Here is a 15,563-nt window from a genome sequence, read left to right as displayed (position 1 = left end):
TGGGCAGCTTGGTACAAGAAGACTCAGAACTAGGGCTCTGACTTGGCTCCCCCACTCACTGGGTTGTCTGGGAAACCCACCTTTATCTCTGCATCTCAGTGACCTCCTCTGAGAGAGATGGGATTTGACCAGATGATCATAAATGTCTCCTCTCAATCTGTGATTTGGGGGTTAACCTTTAAATCCAGCAGCCCCACTTTGTGCATCAGCTGGAGCTGGGAGAAGCCCACAGCCCATCTTTTCTGTCCTAGTAGCTGAGATCTCTCACTGGTGGCTTCGGCCTCGTCTGTGTTTCCATCCTGCTCCATGCTCTCCAAGATGTGATCTCATTTTAATTCGTGCAAGAACTTTGTGAGTGTGGTTGGGCAGATATTACTGCTTGGCATCATTTTTCTTTTTAAATGGCCGCACCCACAGCACATGGAAGTTCCCAGGGCCAGGGATCGAACCCATGCCTCCTTCAGAGACCTGAGCCACTGCAGTTAGATTCTTGACCCACTGTGTCACAGCAGCAACTCCTGGCATCATTTTCTAGATGATGCAAATGAAGGCCCAGTGGGTGGAGAAGATTGCCCAGGTATGTGGAGAAGTTTTCTGGGCTCTGGAAGGGAGTGATGATGTAAGGAATCTATGGATGCACAGAGCCCCTCTCATCACTCTCCTGCATCCATCTTTGTCTGAGTCATCATCATCTTCTGCCTGGGGTACTGTGCAAACTTCACCACCAGTGTCCCTACTTGCACCCCTGCCCCCTCGTCCCTTCTCAAATAGAAGCCAGAGTGATGCTCTAAACGTATTAGTCAGATCATGTTTCTCCTCTGCTCTCATCCCCTCCAAGGGCTCCCATCCCACCCAGGGTCAATCCTTGCCCTGGCCCCAGCCCTCAACCTGTCTGGCCTCCTCTTACACACAACCACCTCCTTTACTCAACTCCAAACCCATTAGTCTCCATGTAGGTCCCTGCATATGCCAATTGCCCTCACTGCAATTCCCTCGTTCCGAAATGTCCTCCCACAGATATCTTCATAGGGTCATTTCCCACTTCCTTCAGCCTTCTCAATTATCACCAAATTAAAAAGGTCTTTCCTGACCACCTTTATACAGTTATATTCCTGATTACCCCTACTTTCTGGTATATTTTTCCCTTAGCACTTATGACTTGCCAGAAGACATACTTTATTTTTAAATTCTTACTGTTTATCATCTATTTCTTTATCTAGACTGGATGCTCCCTAAGGGTGGGGGTGTTTGTTTGGTGATACATTGCAAGTGCTTAGAACAGTTGTGGCACATATGCATACTTGGTGAATGGATGAATTAATCAAAACAGGGCTCAGAAATAAGACCAGAGAAATATCTACGAACAAATCATGAAAATTACCCATTTGCCAAGATAAATAAAAGAATTGGCAATGAGAAAACAGGCTTGTTGGCCCTGGTGCTGCAGTGGGTTAAGGATCTGGTGTTATTGCTGCTGTGGCTCAGGTTGCAACTGTGGTGCAGGTTCCATTCCTGGCCCAGAACTTCTACATGTCAGAGGCATGGCCAAACAAAGCAAAAACAAACAAAAATAGGCATATGTGCAGAGCTGCAGGGTGGGGCTTTTATTCCCTCCCCAGAGACCTTTACTGGGGAAGCATCCTTTTTAGTATGTCACCATGTAGAATTAAGACAGGGTTACAGTCAAAACCGATAAGGCCTCAGAGCAGTTAGGAGTTTTCACGTATGTATGTATCTCTGTACTTTTGCCCATACTTATCTCCTGGTCTTTAATGCCCCCTCCCTTTTCATCCTCAGCCCCCACTTGGTGAACTCCTATTCAGCCTCCAAAACCCACTCTAACTGGCTTTTCCTGAGACCTCAGGCCAAATCAGCTGGTTCCTGTCTGTGCTCATGATCTTGTGTTGTAGTTACTGCTCTACAGGTCTTTCTTTCCTGAGAAAGTAAGACTGCTAGGGTCACACTTTCAGTACTCTAACCAGGACAGTTCTGGGCAAACCAGGAAAGTTAGTCACCCTAAGGGTGAGCTCCCTAAAGGATCTGTATCACTTTTCTTTGTTTTCAAGAGCCTAAATGAGATCTGAAGCCTAGAAGTTTAGTTCAATAGAAATTGTGCAGAGGTGCACTCCGGTCTTTAGGAACTAGACTGTGTTCTCTTTGAGCCTCTTGAAGATGAACTCTGCAGAGCCCAGAATAAAGTGAGAAATATCAGCATGAACAAATCCCATTAGAAATAGAAGGTCCTTTCATCCTTGTCCAGCAGGCAAGACGCTGAAGGACACAGCCTTAAAATATGCAAACTGAATACACTGGTGGTTCTCAGCCTTTGGTGTCTTGCTGCTTAAACTGTGGTCTATGGACCAGAGGCTGCAGCATCACTGGAGACCATGTGAGAAATGCAGAATCTCAGGCTCTACCCTAAACCTACTGAATCAGAACCTGCAGCTTACGATCCACAGGTGATTCATATTCACAGTAAAGGTTGAGAAGCACTGTTTTAGGGTGCATCAAAAACACCCAAGGATCAATGTCAACATGTATTTTGCCATCCTCACCCCTACAGATGCTGATTTGGTAGGCAGTGTTGATATACAGCAGAAAGTGAGAACCGCTGGAAATGTCTTTATCCTACTGCCCTTGCGTCTCAAAATATGGTACCCGGACTACCAGTATCTGCTGCTTACAAGGACAGATTTCTGAGCAATACCTGAGCAGGTGGAATCAGAATCCTGAAGGTAGGTTAAGGCCCTGAAATCAGCATTTTCAAAAAATTCCCCAGAATATTCTTATGTATACCAAGGTTTATGGATCTCTGCCCTAGGAAAAGGATGGAGAAGGAATGATACAGGAGCTTTTGCTGTTTTGTTAACCTGTCTAGAATCCCTTCACTAAAGCCAAAACTGGCTTTTTGTAACATCCATATTTTTTTTTTTTCTTTTTCAGCGGCACCTGTGGCAAGTTCCTGGGCCAAGGATCAAATCTGAGCCACAGCTGTGAGCTACACCACAGCTGTCGCAACAAGGAAACTTTAACCCACTGAAGTGGGCTGGGGAACAAAACGTGCAGCCGCAGAGACAACTCCCGGTCCTAAACCCACTGCACCTGAGGCAGGAGGGCATGGGGAGGGGTACAGAACTAGAACACAGTGCCCACACCATACAACCCTGAGAACAGTCATGTTGCTTCAGCGTTTTCAAGCTGACTAGAGCACAGGTTGACATTCGGTATTAAATGAAAAGTGGGTTCCAGGTCAAACCGTTAAACATATTTCCACAGAGTTCACTTCTCAGGACTGCTTAGATTCTTTAATATGATGCCAAAGTGCACTGTGAGTTTCTAAGATGTGCCTTGTTACAAATACGGATTTTTTCTTTTTAATATGGCATGTTATGATACAGTGTCCCTTGGAAAAAGGAAGGGTTAACAGTTAACAAAATGTTTCCTCATCTGCTATTTTATTTACTCCTTCCAACAGTTTTTGAGGGGGCATTATTGGTACAGACAAAGAAAATAAGGTTAGAGGAATCAGGTGAATTGCCCAAGGCTGCCAGCCAGCAGGTGGCCCATCTAGTCCCTCAGGGCTCCACCACAGAGCAGGACAGGAGGTGGTTCGCCTGACTCCCGGCACTGTGGTCTTTCTGAAGTTTTCCTCTGCTACCTGAAGTGGAATTTCCTGGAAGGAAAACAAGCCAAGGACAGTTGGTTGGCGTGTGTGGGTATAGCAAGGTTGCTGCAAGTCACATGCATGTGAACTGATGCACATATAATACAAATAAACTCCCCTTCTAGGTGGCTTTTGAGAAAATCTTGACAGAGACTATTACTCTAAGAAATCAGAAGACAGAAAGAGAGTTGCTATAGAAACACTTAAAGGAAGTTCTGACCTGTGTTTCTAGTTTAAGTCAGGGTTCCCACGAGGTTAGAGAAGGTGAGGTGCACAGGCTTGGAGCATCTCCTCTCCCTGGGGCCCTGGGTAACAGTAACCCCTGCCCCCTGGCTTACCCAGTATAACGTGGATGCCAGTATAATCTGCTGATGTGATGCCAGTGTAATCAGGGATTATTTTAAGGGTGAAGTTTTGGAACTTTTATCCAAATCAAGTTCAAGAATGCCCCCCAGGTTCATCATATGCTCAGGCAAAATCTATCATTCCATCCATGCTTAAAAGAGTCAAAATGATAGAACTAGAAAGTAAAACAGTGTTTCCTGATGTAAAGCCCATGCTCTTTCTTCTCCACCACATGAGGATGTAACCGGAAGGGATAAGGTTGAACTACCAGCTTCTCTGAGATGTAGTTGTGTGGCCTTAGGTAATGCACACAGCCTCTCTCACCCAGGTTCCTCAGCTATTACTTAGGGGAAATAGTGTCTGTTGTGCAAGAGTGAGATGGGGATGAAATGTCACAGGGTATGTGAACCTGTACTTTGAAATTAATGACATGCAAGGCAGATTGATTTATAATACTTTGCAAGTCTTATGACTGCTACCACTACTGTTCTGCATCTAATAATGATCAATATCACAAGAAAAGTAAGTTATCAGAGTTCTAAACTGAGAGGGGAGATAAAGGGAGATACAATAAAACTGAAGCTCTCTCCCTACCATGTTGTCCTTCATCCAGGTCTTGGAAAAAGAAATGTTGGGAGTTCCCATGATGGCTCAGAGGAAACAAATCCAACTAGTATCCATGAGGATGCAGGTTCGATCCCTGGCCTCACACAGGGGGTTAAGAATCGGGCATTGCTGTGAGCTGAGATGTAGGTCACAGATACAGCTTGGATCCCACCTTGCTGTGGTTGTGATGTAGGCCGGTAGCTGTAGCTCCAATTCGAGCCCTAGCCTGGCAACTTCCATGTGCCGCAAGTGCAGCCCTAAAAAGCAAAAAGAAAAAAAAAAAAGAAAAAAGAAAAGAAAATGTCATCATTTCTCTCATTTGGGACGACTTAGTAAAATGACAACAGACACTTAATGAAGTTCTTCATTGACAAAATGAAGTCTCACCCACTACACTGATTCATTAGTTCACACAGTATTTCCAAGGACACCCTCTGTACCAGATCCTGTGTTGAGAACCAGCAAAACCTTTACTCATTGAACAGTTCTCCAGTGACAAAGACAGAGAATGTGGCAGGTGACATGCTGGGGCTAGCCTGAGTTCCTAAGCCCGAATCATACAATAAGATCATTTCTCTGAAAAGAGTTTTTTTTGTTTTGTTTTGTTTTGTTTTGTTTTGTTTTAAACAAGGTGTGCATTAGGGGATAGTTCTGACTTCAAGTCCTTCCCCCCCAGTTTCTGACCACGGGTCACATTTTATGCTGAAAATATAGTATCATTTTCCTCACTTTGAGATGTCTCCTATTTTTACAAATCTGATTTGGTATTCAGCATCTGCCTCTCAGCTCTTAGAACCAAGATGCAGATATAGACTCTAAGAGGAACTTAGCAATTTAGTTCAACCAACATTTACCAAGTGCCCTTGACTGTGAGACAGGATCCAACTCCGGGATCTTTGAAACGTGGGTTGGCTGCTGAGGCCGGCCACACAGAGTGCTGCCACGCAGGTGCTCAGAAGCCCAGCAGAGAGAAAGAGCCACTTTCACAGAGAGAACATATAACCTACAGGAAAGCTTCAGTCTGTGTGATCACAGGTCTTTCTTGTCTGCTGGGCTGTGCACGCTGAGGAACACAGAAATCTCTTTTCTTTTAATTGTGAAACATGCCAGCTAAAAAACATCCTCGTGGCTGGCGTGTTTAATTGCGCTCCTGAGAGGCTGTGTCGGTGAGACTTCAGGGATGAATCGCCCGCAGTCCCATTGGTCTCACCAAGAACCCATTGATGTTTCATAAATCCAAGTCGGTACAAATCTAATTGAGTTACCATGCTGAATTAGCTTACATCTAAATGGCATTCATGTCTACAAATGGAATAATTAGAGTCTAGAAAATGGGATATATCAAGTGGCATCCCAAGTGACAACAGAGAGGCATTTGTATTCATTCAATCAACTGCTTGGGAAAAAAAAAAAGAAAAAGCCGCTATAAGACTTGACTTGGGCTAGATGATGAGATGCAGGGTTTGAGCACTTGGTTTCTGTTATTTGTTTTTTTATATATTTATATTTACCTGCAAGAGGTCCCTTTATTCATTCTTCAGATATGTGAAAGAGAAAGGTCAGACCTGAAGTTATTTTTAACCACCTGGTTTCAAAAAGAAAAAAGAGAGGGACGATCCCATTTCAGTCTACGGATCTGTTTGTTTTCGACAATTGGAAATGGCTTCCTTCTTTCATTCCTTTTGAGCTTTTTTTTTTTTTTCCTTCTGCATTTGCGTCTAAGTGCCTTGGGTAAGATGAATTCACACCCGAGGGGCAGGTGGATTCGAAGATGAATGCCAGATCATCCTCTATTTGAAAAGGGCCTAAGGACCTAATCATAAAAAATAAAGTTCACATTTTGTCCAGAAAGGATCTCATTAAATGGTTTCATTTCCAGGTTATTTTCATTGTGAAGTTTTAGATTTTAACGAATTTAACGTTTCCTCGATTACTAGTTCAACTCAGCAAATATTACGAAGAGGAAGAAGGCATTCTGACTATGCAAGCTAATGGCCTCCTTCTAATTCACACTGTAGCCTTCAATCTAATTTACATGCTTAGTTTATTTATTACCCCAATTAAGTTTTGCAAATAGTTTGCAATGAGGTCCCCATGACCTCATAACTCACAATTACTCTTGGGATCTCCTGCCCATTTTGACACATTTTGAATAATACTGCAATATCTTCCAGGAAAGGATTGCACTTAGAAAATGATGGATGGTGATTGTGAGCATCTTGTCCACAAAAGATAGGATCTGAAATGTGTCTTTGGTGTGTCGGCTACTTGGTGTGTAGTTCACTCACCTAAGCATTTGAAACTTTGGGGTATTAGGGCTCCCTGTGGCCAATGGGTTTCTCTTCACTAGAGCTGCGTATGCCTCCTGACTTTCTCATCAAGGGTAGGATGCTTCACTGTCACAACTTTGCTTCTGCTATAAGGTCAGCCCCTGCAGCACACGTGTAGTACATGGTATTACTTGATGGGGGCCAGAAGACTTATTAAGTCCCTGACCCTACTTCCACTCTCCAATTTACATTCATTTGTCCATTAAAATTTTGAACTGGTGAAATCCAAACTAAGTCTATAGTTTAGTTCGGAGCACTATACCCATGTTATTCTTTGTGCTGACAAATGTAGCATGGTAAGTAAGATATTAACACCAGGGGAAGCTAGGTACTATCTTCGCAACTTTTCTGTAAATATGAAGTGACTTCAAAACAAAAAGTTGTTAAAAATTTTTCTATCTGCAATCTAAAAGCCTAGTAGTATCTTTTTAAGAGTCCCCTATTAAAGTCCACTCAAGAGTGGAGCAAGCTGAGTCTGAGGCCTATAGGCTGGTTGTGGTGGGGAGTTTGTTGGGTGGTGAAGGGCAGTGGAGGGGCCCTGGGCTCCAGCCCCAGCTTTAACATGCACCAGACAGAAACTTCGGACAAGCACCTCTGTACCCCAATTTCTGAGGTGTTATTAATAATACCACCAATCAGAGCTGAGCAAGGAATGAATGTGAAAATAATGACTATGATTTAGGAAACTAAAAAGTTGCACACCTCGCATGGAGGTGAGTGTCAAGGGCAAAAGAGAGCCATGGCATAGATAGTACCTTAAGATATTATAGAAATCACGCAGTCTCTGGGGCTCAGTTACTCAATTTTCCTTGACAGATGAGAAATCTGAGGTGCAAAAAGCGACTCAACCAAAGGTCATGATCAGAAACAGGACTCACACCTCCTGCTTCCCTAGCCACTGCTCTTTCCAGGGGCTATGGGATTCCCAGTGTTGTCTTCAGGACTCGCCCTGACAAAGGCCAAGGAAAAATGATCTGCTGGGTGTTTCCTTTCCAGTTTTGAATTGAAAAGCACCCCCCACGTACACACACATTTATAAGATGTTATTAGTGTAATTACAAGGACTTTCCAAATTAAAAGGCTTGCCTGTTAAGGATGGCCTAGTTATTAAAGGATGGCCTAGTTATTAATACAGAGAACATTTGTTAAAATAAATGCAAATGAAATACTTTATACAAGTGGGAATTCCAACAGCCCAATGATATCCAGCTGTGGGAAACATCTCTAGAGACTTGTCCTACCATATCCAAGACCAAACACCCTGAAATCTAAACTCATCAAACACCAGAAACCCCTCCCAGTGTCTCCATTCCCCTCGCAGCGTCACTCTCCTCACAGTTGTCTGGGTACCGAAACTTGGGGTCATTTTTCTCTTTTCCTATCACTGTCTTAAGCCAACATCTTATCTAAGCTCCTCTAGGGAGTAGAACCTACGCGGAATCATCTTCACAAACTCCCCAGCATCTCACAGGAAGCCTGGTGCCTCTCTTATTATCAGGTGTTCAAGACCGTTTCATGAACAATCTATGGGAAAGATCTCCCGTGATATCTTTCAAAAGCTCACACTGGGCCTCCTCAAGGTCCCAAAGAAAGAGTATTTCTCTCTGCTTCCTTTTACACCTAAAACCAAGCAATAATAAAATATAAGTTAATCCATTTCACTGCCTATTGAGCTAATGTACCTTGCACAAGTCAGATCCCAAAGAATACTCAGAAGAGAATCTCCCTGACTGCCAGGTTAAAGGAGACTTCATTGTTTAATATTAAATATTTCCACTGTAGGTCACTATAGTTCTCATTAATGGGTTATATGTTTACTACTCTAAGCTGTGGATATGTCCATGTCCCTAAAAACTGTAATCTACTTTGTGCTATTTACCCTATTTGTGTTAACATCCTATACTGATAATTCAACACCCAAGTGTATGCTTTTTGAAATAATCAAATAATCAAAAGCAAGGTGGCTTAACATTTTGAATGCTACACCCAGCAAAAGTTCCCAGGTATAGAAATCAATGTGGTTGAAATCTTAAATACGCTTGTTCATTCCAAACTGGGGCAGCAAAGGTAAGGGCTCGCAACTAGCAGAAATCAATTTATCCTTTACATGGACTTTTTGCAACAGAGGACTGACATGGGAATAGTGGCTCAGTCTACTCAGCTTTCAAGAGAAAAGTTCTCCCAAGGAGCTGTGACCAACAAGAGGAAGCTTTAGGGAAGGGCCATCTTGGCTAACAATAATTGAGAGAGTTCTGGGACAGCTATGTGTATCCACTAAGTCCTTGATTCATATATTGAAGCCATTTATTGTATGTGAAATAGAGAGATGGAATCAATAGGAAAGAGGAGAGTCCAAGTCTCATCCAGTACAAACACAGAAAGAGTCAAAATTTCTGGGTTGTATAAGGGAAAAAAAAAAAACAAAACAAAACCTAGCTGTCTTTATCATGGATAAAAGTTTCTGTTGCTTTTACCTGCACTCCACAAAGATCCTACATCAAATGGTTTCATAAAAAGGATAATATATTACCTGATGAGGAAGTCCTGAGTTGGGCAACTCCATCAGCAGCTTGGGCCCAGGTGGAGTTCTCCTGCAGCATAGCCGGTTAAGGATCCGGCATTGTCGCTGCAGTGGTTGGGGTGGCTGTTGTGGCATTGGGGTGGCTGAAGCCTGGCCCCCCAAAAAAAGTTTTTTTAAGGGAGTTCCTACTGTGGTGCAGTACGTTAAGGATACAGCATTGCTGCAACAGTAGAACACGCTGTAGCTGTGGCTGGGATTCAATCCCTGGCCTAGGAACTTCCATATGCCGTGGGTGTGGGAAAGAAAAAAAAAAAAAAAGAAGAAGGGCCCATGTCCTCTCCATCTTCTTCCTCTGCCAATGCCAATATGTCAGCTTTGCCCTCAGACCGGCTCCCTCTGGGGCCAGCAGATACAGGTTCACTTCTGCAGGAAGAAGTGGGCCCATTCTTCCTCATGTCTCTTTGTAAGAGAAGGCATCATTTCTAGAAGCTCAAAGGAGATTTCTATTTCAGTTGCGTTGACTAAAACTTAGCCACATGCCTTCCTGGCAACTAATCACCAGCAATGAACGTGAGATTACCAGGCTTTCGTCAGCCTAAACAGGATTTACCCTTGTGCCGTGGTCATGTTCCCTGACGAGGAAACACCTAAATAAACTTGAGTTTATGTTCGCAAGAAAGGCAAGAGGAATAGACATTGGTAAGTAGCCCACAGTGGAACACAGACTGTAGAATGACAGGGGAGTCACATCTCTACAAATGGACTCTTCTGCCACAACATCTGTTAGGCAGATGCAAAGAAATCAGTAATCTGAACACCCTACAGGGAGCCTTCTTAATTAGAGATAGAAAGGGCGAGGTGAAATTACACTAGGAAAAGTTCTCCAACTTCTGACTTTACATGTGATTCATAAAAGTGCTTTACTCATGGGGTTGTATACAAAGATGACAATTAGGTAATGGCTTCTCTGAGAGTTTAGAAACAAAGTCTGTACACTCTGTGACTAGCTATGGGAGAAAGCAAGGAGCCTGGGTTTAGGAAGTTCCAAAATTCAGTCAAGATGATCTGGGATGCATTCCTTAGCTGTGGCAAGGCCAGGTCCTTAACCCACTGTGACAGACCAGGGATCAGACCTATGTCCCAGCACTTCCAAGATGTCACCAATCCCATTGCACCACAGCTGGAACTTCTGGGATGCATTCTTAAAGATGGACCAGAGATGGGATTAAAATTCCAGGTGCTCCTATCGTGGCCTCAATGTGACTAGTACCATGAGGACGCAGGGTTGATCCTTGGCCTCACTCAGTGGGTTAAGGATCCCACGTTGCCGTGAACTAAGGTGTAGATTGCAGATGTGGCTTGGATCCGGTACTACTGTGGCTATGGTGTAGGCTGGCAGCTATAGCTCCGACTTGAACCCTAGCCTGGGAACCTCCATATGCCACAGGTGTGCCACCAAAAAAAAAATTACAGAAGCCATAACCAAATCAACACCATTGTATTCTGTTAAGAGGAAGAGGTATATAGAGAAAAAACAGAGACAATTTAAAAAAGAAGAATCTCAGAGGCAAGCATTGTCAGCAGGCATCCATGGAAAGCTGCAAGGAAGCTTACCTTGGCAAGGTAAGAGTGCCTCATATCCAAACCCAGCACTAAGAGCACTGAGAAGCTCTCTTTGATATCAACGAGCTTCTGATAAGTGCACTCTGTTTTTCCTACAGGGGAGGCATGCCCTGGGCAGGTGTGTGTGAGCAACCTGACCTCTAGGCAAGTATACGTCTTGCTGTGGCCTGAATGTTTGTGTCCCCACCTTAAACTGCCATGTCTTGGAATCCAAACCCCCAAGTTGATTAGTAAGTGGAGCCTTTGGGAGGCAATTGGGTCACAAGGCAGAGCTCTCACGAATGGGATTAGCTCCCTTATAAAAGAGGGCTGGGAAGGCTCTCTTGCCCCTTTCACTATGTGAGGTTACAGCAAAAAGGTACCCGTCAGTGAGGAAGCAGGCTCTCACCAGACACAGGATCTTATGGTGCCTTGATATCAACTTCCCAGCAGCCAGAACTGAGAAATTGAGGCATATTTTTTATAAGCTGCCCCGTCTCTGGGATTTCATTATAGTAGCCCAAACAGACTAATACACTTACTGTAAAATAATGACCTTACTTGCTGAGCCAGGAATAAGTATTAGGATTCCCATGTGTAGGTAGGAGAGTTATGTATAGAAATACCTGGATGCCAGGATGTATGTAATTTTTTCAGTTATTATCATCTTTTCCCCAGGGCTAGTTCCACTCCAAGTCAGTAGACAAAATCCACAGACATGGTAAGTTCACGTGGCAAGTGTCTTGCAACTGACTATTTAATTATTGCTTTTTGTCATCTTCCATAATTAGAAATTCTTCAGACTTTGAAACCAGTAAATAATGGAAAAAGTGTGATGATCTTTGTTTAATAAGACAGGAAAACCCTTCCATTTTTATGCCAAATGTCTTCAACTAATTCAACTGGACAAAAATCTACAAAGCTTGCATCATAAAACCTTAACTAAAAATTCAAGACTATAATTCTTAATTGTTTACTACATTTAAGTTTTACAAGCAAGAGACCACTCATAAGCTTATATCAAATGTTTAGTTTGTAAAATCTCTTCTCTGGGACCTGTAAAGATTCAGCTCAGCCTCCCACATCTCCTTTATCTCCACCCCCAGGCATCGAGATGCTCGTTCACAATGGGACTGGGCAGCGGGCAGATGCAAATACCTTAAGCATCAGGAAGAAAATTCAAGCACTTCCACAAGACTGTAACATGAAAAAAAATAATCTTAGAGGCATTTCAACAGGAATTACAACCAAAAGTGTTTCTGATTAACTTTTGGGCAATTTAGCAAAGCCCTGGGGAATCTATTGTGAACATAGAGCTGTTTCTTATAGCCATCCAAATATTGTTCTTCCACCAGATGGAAACTCTTTAGATGTGCCTTCTCTTTCAGAGAGCTCTGTCCTTGTTAAAACACAGTCTGTGGTCTTAATTTATTCAAATTTGCACTCTCTGGCCCCTGGCACACAGGGGGCTCTCCTTATCAAATGGCAATGGATAGTCGTTGCTAAAGGTTGTGGAGATTCCTGTAGGGATAAGGTGTTTCTTGCTATGAACCTGCAACATGCAGGAACCCAAATGTCAAGACAGGTTCATTGATTAACTGGGAAAATTAACTTTTCCCCCCACAATATCAAAAGTGGATGTAACAATGAAAACAAAGACATGCCTATCCTCTAGTTTGGCTGCAAAAGGAAGCTGCTTGCTTCCCTTTGAAACTGTGCACAAAAGTTAGATTTAACTGCATCTTGGAAAGAACCCAGAGTCTTTCTTTTATTATTGTAAATACCATCTCATAAATCTGAAACCAAGGCAAAACAGAGACCTGAAAGCTCAGTGATATTTAAATCAGCAAAATTTAGACCATATGCTCAGCCGTGTTCACATTTTGTTAAAATGATAGGCCTTAAAAACCAATTAGTAGAGGACATTATGTATGAACATAAATACTCTGTTAGCAACTCGCCAGCATGAGAAGACCGTGAGAAACCCATCAGTAGTAGCCATTACTGAAATCAGGTGATGCTCAGGCATCTTGAGCCATAGTGGGACAGTTGTCCTCATCAAGGACTCTAATGACAGCTGAGTCTCCTCATCCCATCCTGAAGCATCAAGTCTAATTCTGACAGTTTATATGTCCGCTTCAGTTTATGTGCTTATGTTCAAAGTGTGGTCCAAGAACCAGCAGCATCAGCATCACCTGGGAGCTGGATAGGATGACCTTTAGATCTCACATGGAGTCATCTACTCATATATACACATGGGCATAAACACACATCTCCCAATCCACACCCCCGTGTTACCTCCCCAGTCACCACCTGCACCCCAACATACTGAATCATAATCGTCCTTGTAGAATATCCTCAAGTGATTCAAATGCATGTTAAAGTTTGACAGGCACTGCTGTATATCACTCTAAAGTAAATACCTTTTCTTCAGTGTCCCCCATTTTACTGGGTTCCACCACAAAAAGCACATAACCCAAGTGATTGTTTATCATATACAAAACACCAGAAAGAGGAAATTTTCCCTAAGGAGGAACAGACTGAATAGTATTAACAGTGCTTTAAACTGTAATGAATTCCCAGTCTAATTCACTATGAGGTTTCAATTTATACCACATTTAGAGTACTCCAGGTTCAAGTAATCACTGCAGTAATTAGCTTACTTCCAGTCCTCCAAAATAAACCCACTAATTTTTGCAATCAGGCTTCATTTGGTTAATCACCAGTTTAATTGATTTAATTAGTTTGATCTGCAAAATTAGTCAAGTGTAAATACTGTTTTGTAAACAGAGTTTAGCTCCAAGCTGTAAGATAGGGAATTCTAATTCAAACCTAGAGTTAATAACAAAACCCACACATACAGGATTTTGTCATGGAATACAGCAGTTTTCAGTTTTCAAGACAGAGGCCTGTGGAGGTTCTGGTGAATGTTTTGGAAATGTGCTGTCGTAATTACAGTATTGACTAAGCTAAGCTAATACCAATTCCAACAACATAACAATGATTATGTTCTGAAGATGATTATAAAAGGAATTCTTTGTCATTTCTCTGTTTACATGAGCTGGCTCAAGTAATGCTGATACTGGGAGTGTCCAGATTAGAATTTTATATTATTTTTCATATTTCAACCCTTGCCCACTAAGGGCTATTCTAAATCTTTCCTGAAAAATTTTAATATAGTAACTGACTTTTTAAAGCAAACATGTCAACTTAAATTAACAATATGGAATTCTGAATATGTAAGACACACTGGGATGTAAATTACTTCATTTTTTACTAGTTTTTTAACACATCGAAATTGACAAGATAAAAATTCCCTTTAAATGCCCCCCAATGAATTCATCCTAAGTACTAAATTCAGGAGATTCCCTGCTGAATAAGGCAGTCTTTCCATTTAAAATCTCTGCCTGGTGTATTGTAAATGAGGGAGCAACTAGGTAGGAAGGTAACTGTTTGTAGACTATATTTCCCCAGATTGCTTCTCATTACTGAGCCTATTAATGCTATGTCTTTGGAATTTTCCACACCTTTGGCTTGATATTTTAAAAAATGTTATTATTATTTTAACACTCTGAGGTTCCATTAGTTGTGCTACTAACTGAAATGTTTAACCTGAATTAAAAACTATGTTGGGAGAGTGGTGCCACAAATAATTTATCATGTTGTTAAGAATGCAAAAGACAACATCACTAAATACCCAAATTGAGCCACCTCGCTACAGTGTTTACAGCGTAATGAATGCTGAGACCAGAGCTAGGAGTAGGGACATGGAAGCAGCCTGTGAATATATGCCCATTAACTGCCATAAACATTTTTAAAATGTGTTGATCAGCTTAGGCAAAGGGTTTTTTGTTGTTCCGAAGACAATGTTGAATTTACCTGTACAGTATACCTTCATCGGGTCTTACGCCTTCATGTTGCCTCAGCAAAGCTTTCTTCTGACTTGAGATTTTTCTGTAATGAGTCAGACAGTAAATATTTCAGGCTATGCAAACTATAAGGTCCCCGTCGCCACTCAACTCTGCTCTTCTGAATCAAAAGCAGTCAGAGTCAACATGGAAATGAATGGGTATGACTGTATTTCAATACAAATTTTTTTATGGCTACTAAAATTTGGATTTCATGTAATTTTCACATGTCATGAAATACTCTTGATTTTTTTTCCAACCACTTGAGTTTACAACAATTCTTAACTCACAGGATGCACAAAAACAAGTGGCAGCTAGATTTGGCCATGGTCACCCCCACCCCTATTCCAGTTATTATGGGACAGATGGCTACTGAGAGTTAGTACAGATATTATTTCCAACCATACCACTTCAAAGTCTATTTCATAACCTGTCGTTTACTATTTCACATCAATTGAAAATGATTGTTCCTTGCTTACAGAAGACGCTTCATGTACTTGATCCAAAAGGCATTGGAACAAAGGAGACTCAGCAGGTGTTAAAGAAATAGAAAGAAAAGGACCAGAGACTTCTGGACAAACTCTAGG

General features: G+C 42.1%; 1 long non-coding RNA gene across 1 annotated transcript in view; it reads right to left on the bottom strand.

The window, feature by feature from the left end:
• LOC110260996 (uncharacterized) overlaps window positions 1-15,563 on the bottom strand; it is a 625,553-nt gene that overhangs the window by 180,775 nt on the left and 429,215 nt on the right. The window contains exon 4 of the long non-coding RNA XR_014810176.1: window positions 14,948-15,022. This is a non-coding gene — a long non-coding RNA (uncharacterized LOC110260996). The remainder of the gene's footprint in view (window positions 1-14,947; window positions 15,023-15,563) is intronic.

Source organism: Sus scrofa, chromosome 1 (genome assembly GCF_054392235.1).
Source record: "Sus scrofa isolate SSC_HxYL_T2T_F1_AM1 chromosome 1, Sscrofa_HxYL_maternal_Yorkshire_Landrace_v2.0, whole genome shotgun sequence".
Classification (NCBI taxonomy): domain Eukaryota; kingdom Metazoa; phylum Chordata; class Mammalia; order Artiodactyla; family Suidae; genus Sus; species Sus scrofa.
The sequence above is the reverse complement of the archived record's forward strand: the minus strand, read 5'-3'. Positions and strand labels throughout refer to the sequence as shown.